This window comes from Jatropha curcas, chromosome 8 (genome assembly GCF_041381405.1).
Source record: "Jatropha curcas cultivar XTBG-Jc1 chromosome 8, XTBG_Jcur_1.0, whole genome shotgun sequence".
Lineage (NCBI taxonomy): Eukaryota > Viridiplantae > Streptophyta > Magnoliopsida > Malpighiales > Euphorbiaceae > Jatropha > Jatropha curcas.
In genome coordinates, this window is record NC_143158.1 from 15,565,747 (window position 1) to 15,576,936 (window position 11,190).

Here is an 11,190-nt window from a genome sequence, read left to right on the forward strand (position 1 = left end):
TAAGATTTCCTTTCAGCGAGCACACTTAACCCCTTACATCCAGGCCATTCCATTAAAAGGCGCCTCTGATGATTAGTTTTCCCATTTTCAATGTATGATTCGATTTATTCTCATGTCCAGCATTCCACTACTCTAGCCACCCTCGCCATCCTAGAAGCCTAAAGGAGCTTTATTCTACCCGTCCTCTTCGGACCGCTTAGCCTGGTCGAGATATCATAGGCTTGTCAGCTTCGGCCTGGTTCGCACTCAAACCACACATCTACTAAAGAGGGTTCGACGCATTCCACTACCTTAGCTAGCCTCGCCATCCCAAATGCCTACAAGGAGCTTTGCTCTACCTGGCCTCTTTAGACAGCTTAGCCTGGTCGAGATATCACAGGCTTGTCAGCTTCTGCCTGGTTAATCCTTGAACCACACATCTACTAGAGAGGGTTTGACTCTGATACCAATTGTCATGCCCTAACTCCAATCACCAAAGGAGTTGTCCGTTTGGATCAAGCCAATTCCACCCCATCCTGGATTGACAACATCTACGTTGTTTTGTGCCACATTTGAAATGAAGAACTTCCCAGAGGTCATCCATCTTAAGATTTTCCTTAAGCAAGCATGCTTAACCCCGAAGTTATTCCAACTCTCTGGGCCATTCCACTGAAAGGCGTCATTCCTATGCCCTGCATTCCACTATCCAAGCTAGCCTCACATCCTAGAAGCCTGCTAGGAGCTTTACTCTACCAGCCCTCTTCGGACAGCTTAGTTGGGTCAGGATGTCACAGGAGCAACCACAAGTCCTACAAATTAGATCAAGGTCCATCCCTCATCTCTAAAAGTTTGTTAATTGGGAGATAATCAGTACAAACTCTAACTATAAAATGCTTAACCTTAGAATTCATTATCTGTAAATCATTTTCCAAAGGAAACATCGATGCCAATAGAAGTACCTGTTTTGGTTTCCATCAATTTTGAATCTAAAGCCAAGTGATATGTTGTCAAATCGGAAAGACTCATGCTTTGTATGTGGGCAACGAAAAACCATCTATTGAAAAGAGGAATAGCACAATTATTGGTTTCTTCTTCAGGTGACGAAAATTGATTTAACTAAAGCATCACTCCATCAACAACTTTGATAATTAATAAGGTCACTTACCAATGAGTTTTTATGAAGCTAGTTAGGAGGTGATAAAACTCGTAAGTGATTTAAATTGGGTAGCCACCTATCTTTTCAAATCCTAATTCTATTTCCATAGCCAATAAACTATCTAGAACCCTTTTCTACTAACCATCTTGATCACAGTATACTACGCAAAGGAAAACTTGGTTGGAGACTAATTCTGATCTCCATACATCTGCATCAAGGAAAATACTTGGCCTTTAGAAAGTCAAATAGGATGGAGTTTTTATCTTTACAGAGTCTCCAACACTGCTTAGCAAGCATAGCATAATTAAAGTTCTCGATATATCTGAAGCTGAAACCTCATACTTGTTGGGATTTATATAAACTAATCCATTTAATCAAATGGATTTTTCTTTCCTCTATATGTTATTCCCACCAAAACCTGGCCATGGGGGCTTCAATTTGCTAGCAAAGAACACTAGGAAGCAAGAAACAGCCTATTGTATAAGTAAGAATTGCTTGGATCACTGACTTAAGCAATATGTCTTTACCTGTCCGGGAGAGTGTTTTCTCTTTCCAACTCTTTAGTTTCTTTTGCAACTCGATCAACTAAGTTGCTAAACGTCTATTTCTTTTTCTCCTAACAATAGTACGCAGACCCAAGTACCTATTTTGACTATCCACACCAAAAACTCCCATATGTAATTTAAGATCCTCCTGAATATTTAGACTAACATTTTGACTAAAGGAAATTTCAAACTTCTCTATATTCATCTTCTGGCTTGAACAGTGTTCATATTTAGATAAGATTTTAATGGGCACCTTATTTCAGTTCTAATGGCCTGCCAGGATATACTACTGTCATTGGCAAAAATGAGATGAGAAATCAAGGGTACCCATAGACAAACAGAAATACTACAAAGCAATCGATTCATTTCTGCCTTCCGAATTTGAATAGAAAAAACTTTTCCACATATAAATATGGAGACAATGGCTCACCTTGTTCAATTCCTCTTTAAGGAAAAAAAAACTTTTTAAGATTCTCCATTAATTAACAATGAATAAGAAATTAAAGAAATGGAATTCATTATCAAGTATACCCATTTTCAATTAAAATCCATCTTTAGCATGGTACTTTCCAAAAAGACCCACTCAACCCTGTCATAAAAGCCTTACTCATAACAAGCTTAAGAGCAGAGTTTCCTTTTTCCCCTTTTATTTTGAGTTTCAATAAATGGAAAATTTCAAAAGCCATTAGCAATTTTCAGTTATGATATGCCTATTTGCTATAGTTTTTGTAACTAATTTAAATATGACATTACACAAACTTTCAATGTTTAATTACTTGTTCAAATTAAATATTACCAATCAAATTCGATTCTTATATTCTTACCTTATTTAAAGAATACTATATTTAATTTATAATGTAATATTTTGTTTTATCCAACTAAATTCTTATATTCTTAATATTTTAGTATATTATATGTTTCTTATTTTATCAAATTGAATTCTTATATCCTCGTAATATTTAACATATATCTTATTTAGTATATAATATAATTTATTATATTATACAATGTTTTAAATAGAAAATTAGTATAAACAATCAAAATTAAAAAGAATAATTATATTTTTGGTGTCTCAACTTTCACTTTTTTTTTTCTATTTTGGTGTCTCAACGAAAAACGGCAGCGATTGAGTGTTTGAATTTGTAAAACTTTGCAATTAAGTGTCTCCGGATAATGTGGCAAATCGAAAAAATTAATTTGCACTTGTGGGACCCAATTTTTAGATGTGGCAGCTGACTTGGCTATAAATTGTTAAACTATTTGCCAAGTAACTGAAATGGAATAGGTCTAAAATCCCCATTATGTCCTCCATTTATTGCTTTCTAACAAATGCATTCCCTTTCTTCTAAGGTCCATTGATGAAATCCCTAAAAAATCAACTCCATCTGCTTTCTTGCTCAGCAAAGATGGAAACAATTTGACAATTTCACAAAAGACTCACGTATTTGACTATTTCTCCTTTTCAATTTGAAAATTTTCTTTTTGAGTGCTATATAACTTCTATCTTCCATTTCTTATTTGCTTGCATCTTGCTACAAATCTCTTTTTAATCGCTATTATTTGTTCCATTGCTCTGATTAATGGCGTCCAAAATCAATTTTTACTCGGTCATGCTCTTGTTGATGGTGGTCCTGGAACAAGCTTCCGGTATCATTTCCTCTCTCTGCGTATTTGTCTCTCTCACTAGCATAAGACCCATTTTCATGTTTATTAAAAAAAAAAAACTCTTGCATGTTATTTTTGGCAGATTGTAGAGACCATGAGTACTTTTACCCAAATTGTTATTTTTGAAATCATCAAATTGTTTTTTAAATCTTGGAAAGTTTTCAGCAATCAATTGTTTCCAATCTTCACTAAGCAAGATGTAGTTGATTTTTTAGGGATTTCAGCGATGGATCTTAGAAGAAAAGGAGCGCATTTGTTAGAAAGCAATAAATGGAGGACATAATGAAAATTCTAGGCCAATTCCATGTCAGCAACAGGTTATTTGGCAAATAGTTTAGCAATTTATCACCAAGTCAGCTGTCACATCATAAAATTGGATCCCACAAGTACAGAGCCATTTTTCTGGTTTGCCACATCATCCAGAGACACTTAATTGCAAAGTTTTACAAATCCAGACATTCAATCATTGTTGTTTCCATTGAGACACCAAAATAAAAAAAAAAAAGTGAAAGTTGAGACACCAAAGATATAATTATCCCAAATTAAAATTACTTTTATTTTCCAATCAATAAAATTAAATTCCTTTAAAATATTATATTTTTAATATATTTAATATATACCTTATTTAGTATATAATATAATTCTTATTTGTCCAATAAAATTAAAATCCTATCATTATTATTATCTTTAAATCTTATCATTTAAGATTTTTACCATATTTAAATCTAATTTAAGCACTTAAAATTAAATTATTATTATTTTTAACCAATAAAATTAAAATTTTTATGATATTTTATCAATCTATAAACTTAGTAGAGTATTTTTGGAATCTCCATATTCTCTTATCCATTTGTAGTTTGTGTATATTGATTATTATATTATCGATAGATTATAAATTTAATATAAAGTATATATAGTTTTTAAATTTTTACGATATCTAAAATGTATAAAGATGAATTTTATAAAATATCAGGAAAAAATTTTAATTAACAAAAATCTGTAGTTCATTTATAGTTTTCTATCGTCATTCATTTGCGTAAAAGACAATCCCACTTCAAATTCCAACCAGAACCATGATTCTTTAATATGTCGCATTTCTTTTTTATTTTATTTTTTTACACTTTTTTCACGTTTTCGAAAGAAAGAAAGAAAAAAGCAAAATAAGAAGGAACTAGAATGAACTGAGCTCTGTACGTGGCAAAAAATTATACAAGCCTACTACGAAGGCAGCAGTGAAAGAGAGACACGTATTTTGATTCGTTAGTAACGCAACTGCACATATATCGTCGTGTCTTGATCCACACATTCAAAACTGACACGTGTCAAGTCTTGAACCATAAATTAAAGAATAAGTAGCAAACAATTTGAAAACATTCAAAAGCGAGAAAACGTTTTTCCTTTGTTCCTACGATGAAGGATAAGATCAAATACAAAGAGCCTCCACTCTATCATCTCGTCAATGCTTATCGGTTTCTTCTCGAGTAAAGTAGTACACAATTCTTTCTTCTCTTGTCGCCAAAACCGCTGCTTCTAGACTCAACTATTACCCCTTTTTTTTAACTTTTCCAAATAATTTATTTTATTGTTTGGTTGTATACATTAGTTAAAATCAGAATTTATGACACTATAAAATATTTTTAATTATAAAAAATATAAATTTATTATTAAATATGAGAAAATTACAATTGAAAATTTTAAATTGTAATAGTCCCATTTTTATTAGTGATGATTGTTAATGATAACCATTAGTAATAAGTGAATTAATAATGTCTATATATAAATTGTTTCTTTTATTATAATTAGTTTTTTCTATAACGCACCTCGATTATGCTCGTTATATATTTATGCTTTTTTAATTTTTTTATCTATATAATATTAAAACAAATTTTTTTATTAGATTAAAATAAATACAATTGTTTAATTTGTATTGGGCTTTGTCGTAAAAGCTACTTATAATGCTACTTTTTACGTATTTAATTCTATTTTTATATAATAAAGTGATCACAAAATAAAATTTAACTCAATCGCTAGACCTAATCCTTCCCTAATTTATAAATGCAATTCTTAAAGCCTTAATAAGTGTTAAAAAGAAAATCAAATTATCACTCAATTTCCAACATCCTATCCTCAATCCCAAATCAATATCTATATATAACTATAATGAAAAATAATAATAAATTATTTTTTACTACTGGGTGAAAAGAATTGATAATAATAATTACTTTGGCTATAATGACAATAACTTACCCAACAGAATTGAATATACGCATGTACACACAAATCTTGAAACTCAAAAAGTGACCAAAAAACAGAAATATATAATTATAGTTTTTTTTTCCAGTTTTATAAACATTATTTTCTTTTAAATCAAACAGATTTAGAATATAATAAAAAAATATTAAGAAAATTAAAAATATTTAATCATTAAGATGCCATCTATTTTTTTCTTTAAAAGCACGTCAAATGCCTAGATGTCATCTATTTATTGAAAGGGAGATATAAATCTCTCACTAAATTAAAGTGATAATAATTGCAAATTAATTGAGTAATGAAAAGGAAAATAAAAAATAAAAAATCTGTTATTCAGAATAAAACTCTTTTCGGAACTCAACATATAATAAGAAACAAATTATATTTAAAAATTTACCAATTTGAAATTCAAGAATTCCTTCTTTAACTAAAAATGCTATAATTTTTTGATATTGATAGACAAAAAAAAATTATAGCTAAGTCAATAAATGAAATTGCAAAGCAAATAATGCTAGGATCTAATTTTATTTCTCTATTTTCTAAGTTGCAAATTTAAAATAAATCAACAATAAGTTAATTAATTAATAAAAAAGATTACATAAAAGAAATGTTGTATCCGAGCCAAATAAACCCTCAATTTTTCCTACAACCATTGATAAAAACAAGAGTATACTCTTTTTCTTTTTTATTATCTATATGTATTTATCTAAAAAATAATTTTTAGAAACTATATCCAATCAAATAATAAATTTTAATTTTTCTATTTTTTTCTTCACCATAGGTATCCCGAGCCCACTGGCTAAAATTAAATCCTGTTTTTATCGAGTCGGCCCAAGAAGGTGTAAAATGCTACCTCACTTAAGGAAGAAGAGTATCGAACCACTCATCCCGACAACACTCGTTGGTATAAAATGTAATTTTCTAATTGGCTACAACTAAGGCTATTTTAGGATATTTTAAATTTCATTAAGGGCAATATCGAAAATCCCATTATTCCCCCCTATTACCATATTTATATATGGTATAGACTAGTTCTTTTATGACTTGTGTTGCATGTCGACTTTACTCTTTTAATTTTGTTATTTATATAATATTAAAGTATAAATTCTGATATAGATTAAAATAAATACAATGATTAATTAATATTGTATTGGCGTGAGCTGTCTAAATAGGTAAGTAGAGAAATCTAGTATGTAAATCCCATACTTCAAGGGTCATCCTTATGTCTTTGTACAACTATAAATATAGAAAAAATCCTCTGTCTTTGTATCTATATATTAGTGTATTCAACTCTAAATAAATATAGAAAAAATACTTCTTTTTGATATGGTATCGGAGCATGTCCTTGGGACCTCTGATGAAACTACTTTTTGACCAAGAAAAACCCAAACCCAATAAACTCCATGGCAAAGTCTTTCAGACCTATCACAACCTCTCATTCCCCAAACCAATTCCCTCCTTAACAATCTGACAACAAAAATGACGGAGGTCTTGACTAGAGCCCAGACCTCGACCTCCCCTCAACCTCTACTTGTCAATTCTTCAACTACTCCGATTGGTATCAAGTTGGAAGGATCCAACTATGCCTTATGGTCCCATGTTGTTGAGATGTATATCTCTGGCAAGGACAAGTTGGGATACATTAATGGAAATTTCCCTCAGCCTCCAGAAACCGATCCTTTATTCAGGAGGTGGCGAACCGAAAATGCTATTGTCAAGTGATACGGATCCATCATCACTCATCGCTGGATCGCAAGGAGGCATGGTGAACGACGAAGAAGATCCATTGGTGCTTCCTATTGGACCGATTACAAGGAGCTGTGCCAAGCGATATGGGGCAGCCATATCATTATTTGTTCAAGCCCAAATAACACAAGAACTTCATGATGTCACATTCAGCAAGTGTTGTGAGGAACTTGAAGGCATTCCTAGGCTTCTAATGTTGTTGGTGGCATGTGAAGTTGAAGCACTCCAGTAAATTTGTTTGACTTGCTACAGTGGAGGAAAGCACGCCTGCTACAGTAGAGGAAAGCACGCCTGCTACAGTGACATCGACTTGAAGGCTTGGAGTGACTTAGGCGTGTTTTGTGTGTTTTATGCTTTGTTAAACCTAGTTTCCTTATTTAGTATAAATAACTTGTCTTCCATGTAAGGACGGAACTTTTGATATTGATAAACTTCATTTGTTCAAGCTTTGCTTGTTCTCCTTTGCTTAGAGTGATAGTGAGAGATTGCTTCCTCTAATTGCATCAAGAATTAAGGTAAACTTATCAACTCTTTTGTGGCGTTTATCTTGTTCTTTGCTTGATTATTGGTGTTACCGTTTCCTTATAAACGTGGGGTGCCATAGAGCGATTAATCTCGATTATTGGTGTTTCCGTTTCATTATAAACGAGGGGTGCCATAGAGGCGAACTTATATCTCATTCTTTGATTCGATCCGTATCATTTGGTATCAGAGCCAAATCAAAGTTTTGGGGTAAGTTCTGTTATCTTAGTTAGGAATTTGAGTTTTCTTGTTGCTGGATTCCATTGTTGTTTGTCTTATTTCTTGTTTTCATTATAGATCTGGAATTTTCTCTTTAGATCTTGCTGGATCTAGGTGTTTCTCGTTAGATCTTCTTAGATCTGGAATTTTCTCTTTGGATCTTGTTGCATCTAGATATTTTCTCGTTGGATCTACTTAGATCTAGAATTACCTTCTTCTGACTCTTATTGTTGTTGCTTGTTCTTCATTCAAAAAAAAAAAAGTCATTGTTGGACAATTAATTATTACCTACCAAATTAGAAGTGGGGGACACAAAAGCATTGTTGAACAACATAATCATTACCCACCTAAATTGAATTGGGAGACACAAACCATCCACTTATACCTTGTTAAGGCCTTCCCCTACCTAAATTGGGTCACTTGCTATAGGAACTTGCTACAGGAACTCAGAAGCATTTTTGCTACAGGACTTGCTACAGGAACTTGCTACAGGAACTCAGAAGCATTCGTGCTACAGTACCTTTAAAAAAAAAAAAAAATTTTTTTTGGGTTTTCTTTATTTGCTTGCATTGTTTGGGTAGAAGTAAATTAGGTCCATATTTGGTTTGCTTGTAGTGAACTAAATTCATACATTATATCCAGAATTCGTCTTTTAAATTCTAGTTTGTTTATTCTTGTTTTGAGCTTTCTTTTGCCTCTATTACATTATTAGGGTGTATTTGTTTGTTCACTACACTCTAAATTAATATAATCAAGTAGTACATCATCTTGTCCTTGTACTACCACCCATTATCGTTTTGAGTCTTCTTTCTAGAGTTTGTGCTTACTTTTTGTTAAGATTTGTTTTCCTTGTGTTCTAAACGTGCTTTGAGATTGATTGGTTGGCTTAAAATTCTGAAGTACAATTGGAGGATTTGCAAAGAGTGGTAAGGAGTGTAAACACGTGAGGTAGTGTTTTCTTCACTTTAACCAATTTCCTTTGTGATTTCTTTGAGTACTAATCATGAGTACAAGAAAGTCAGGAGATATTAGTAAAGATGGAGGACAAATTCAAGACCCCCAATTGAAGCTCTTTATGGAGTCGATTCAAGAGCAATTTCGATCCTATAACAACTTCCTCCAAGATATGAGAGAGGAATTGCAGGAAATTAAAGCTGTCCAAAGCTCCAATACTACAAGAGCTCGTCCAAGTAATACTCCACCGATGAGATTTCAAATTCCTGAAGATGATGAAGTCGATAATCCTGGAGTTAGTACAGTTGATGGTGACTTGGGTTCCATTAAAATGAAGGTTCCAGAGTTCCATGGAAACAACAACGCAGAAGAGTACCTTGAATGGGAAAGAAAGGTTGAGCAAATTTTTGAATGTCATAATTATTATGAAACAAAGAAGTCTCACCTTGCAGCCGTTGAGTTCAAGGGATATGCTATGTTCTGGTGGGAACAGTTGTTGTTAAAGAGAAGGAAGAAGGGAATGCGATCCGTACCACAATGGGAGACCATGAAGGAGTTGATGCACCAACCCATTACTTCAGGGACTTACACAACAAGTTAGCTAGATTGGTGCAAGGGGGAAGAAGTGTAGAGGTCTACTACAAGGAGATGGAGATGTGCATAGCTAGAGCCAAGATTGAGGAGGCTGAAGAAATTACTATGTCCAGATTCCTTGGAGGTTTGAATAATGAGATTGCCGATGCTTTGGAGATGTATCACTATGATACACTAGAAGAGATGGTAGATATGGCCATGAAGTTAGAAAGGCAGAAAAAGGGAAAGTTCACTAACAAGTATTCCAACAATACTTTGGGGACCAAATGGTCCAAGGGAGGTGAGAAGAAAGACTTCAGAGGTCCTAGTTTCCAAAGAACGGAATCAGTTTCAAAAGGTAAAGAGGTTGCCCAAACTACATTCAAGGGAAACAAAGGTACTTCTAACTCTATAACCCCTTCTAGAGAGATTAAATGCTTTAAGTGTTTAGGAAAAGGGCATATTGCATCTCAATGTCCTAATAAAAGGGTTATGATTGTTAGCGAAGATGGTAATGTTAGTTCTGAATCTGAATGTAGTGATTGTGATGATTTGCCTCATTTGCATGATGTTGATAATGATAATTCAGATGAGGATGAGCATAACTTGTTGTTTGCTGAACGTGGAGAATCTCTAGTTGTTAGGCGAGTTTTGAATATGCATGTTAAGGAGGAGAGCCTTGAACAACGTGAGAACATATTTCACACTAGATGCTTGATACATGGAAAAGTGTGCTTGCTTATTATTGATGGGGGTAGTTGCACTAATGTTGCTAAACTTCATTGCTAAACTTCATTGCTTTTGATACATGGAACTTTTGATATTGATAGACTTCATTTGTTCAAGCTTTGCTTGTTCTCCTTTGCTTAGAGTGATAGTGAGAGATTGCTTCCTCTAATTGCATCAAGAATTAAGGTAAACTTATCAACTCTTTTGCGGCGTTTATCTTGTTCTTTGCTTGATTATTGGTGTTACCGTTTCCTTATAAACGTGGGGTGCCATAGAGCGATTAATCTCGATTATTGGTGTTTCCGTTTCATTATAAACGAGGGGTGCCATAGAGGCGAACTTATATCTCATTCTTTGATTCGATCCGTATCATCAAGGGTTGGTTGATCAATTCGATGGACCCTTCCCTGATTGTCAATTTTATCCGCTTCCCAACTGCAAAACAGGTTTGGGAGTCTGCTACTACAACCTATTTCGATGGGACAGATACGTCTCAAGTCTATGATCTCCGGCACTATGGCACTCGTATGAAGCTGGCGGGTGGATCCATTGAAAAATACTACAACGATCTTCAAGGGTTGTGGTAAGAAATTGATTTTCATCATCCTAATCCGATGGAGTGTACTATTGACATACAGAAATACAGCTCGATTCTACAGGAGGATCGGGTTTATACTTTCCTTAATGGATTAGATGACAGATTGGATAAAACTCGAAGTGATGTGCTCCAAATTAAACCATTCCCTATGATGGAATAGGCCTACGCATTTGTTCGTAGGGAAGAGGTTAGGTTGACGGTGATGATCTCAGGTGCAGATACTACTCCAGGAGCTGTTATGGCTTCTAAAGGGA